This window comes from Medicago sativa, chromosome 5, assembly GCF_051527215.1.
Source record: "Medicago sativa cultivar Bolivia chromosome 5, Bolivia_mono, whole genome shotgun sequence".
Classification (NCBI taxonomy): Eukaryota; Viridiplantae; Streptophyta; class Magnoliopsida; order Fabales; family Fabaceae; genus Medicago; species Medicago sativa.
In genome coordinates, this window is record NC_140753.1 from 46383964 (window position 1) to 46385124 (window position 1161).

Genomic DNA, 1161 nt, shown 5'->3' on the forward strand with positions numbered 1-1161 from the left:
AAGTTACTCCACACTTAAACCGTCAAAATAACGAATAATTACCGTCTCTTAAATAATTACACCAACTCACTAGTAACTTAGTAAAAATAATCATTCCCACTTAAAACACTTAAAATAATGTTCGTGACAAAATGACTGATTTACCCTTGCTCAATAAATGACCAAAATACCCATGTGTCTAAAATGACTAAAATACCCTTCTTAACCCAAAATCCACTAATTCCGAATAAAATACGCACAGAGACAAATAATCACGTGCAAGCAAATATAAAACACATGCTAAATAATTAAAAAATTCTAGAGAAAAACGGGTTGTTACAAGCTCCCATATTCTCTTAATGGTAGAGCCAAATCTTGGTTAAATTCTCTCGGAACCTAATTCTATCTCAACTTGTAGATAACTTGCAGATAAGTTCTTGGTAAAATATTTTTCTCTTACCCTTAATGCTAGAAAGAGGAATGACATAACCTCTTTCAAACAAACAAATGAAGAAACACTTTTTGAAGCTTGGGAAAGGTTTAGGGAGTTATTGAGAAGGTGTCCTCGTCATGGGATACATGTGTGCATTCAAATGAAAGACTTTTACAATGAGCTTCGTGTAACACCATACTAGAAATTACCTATGATATCTAGCATGTGCGTTAAACTTAGTACCGGATACATTAAAATTTACAATAATAAAAAAATTTCTCTTGAACAAGTTATAAAACTACTAGTCTATACATCGAAACAATACCACTACCATCGGCATGTACAAAATACATGCAAAGGACATGTAAACCTAATTGTCCAGCCTTCTTCGATACTTCATCCCGAACTATCCCGCTTGTGAACCACTCCGTGCATATCCGAAATAAAATAAAAAGGATTGGGGTGAGACAAGATGTCTCGTAAGTTCCACCTATCCTAGGCCGTAGGCAATCTCGGGGAACCTAGGATCGCCATCTATTTCTAAACTCAACCCATTTCGGGTTTATACAATTTCTTGATGCATAACCGAGCGATCGTGGGATAAAATGAAGAAATTGTGTGGTTGGTTTTATTTATGCCCTTTAGGTGCAAATTACCAATTTATCCTTTTTACACTCTTCTCAAACTAAAATAACCGATAAAATATCGTTAGAGTTTTAAGCGGAATATTACATTCTCTCGTAATCCAT

At 34.7% G+C, this 1161-nt stretch overlaps 1 non-coding gene across 1 annotated transcript; it reads right to left on the reverse strand.

Moving 5' to 3' along the window:
- Window positions 1-449: 449 nt before the first annotated feature.
- LOC146922453 (small nucleolar RNA R71) lies at window positions 450-556 on the reverse strand. Its single transcript, XR_015013011.1, has one exon. It is a non-coding gene; the product is annotated as a small nucleolar RNA R71 (small nucleolar RNA).
- Window positions 557-1161: the final 605 nt, after the last annotated feature.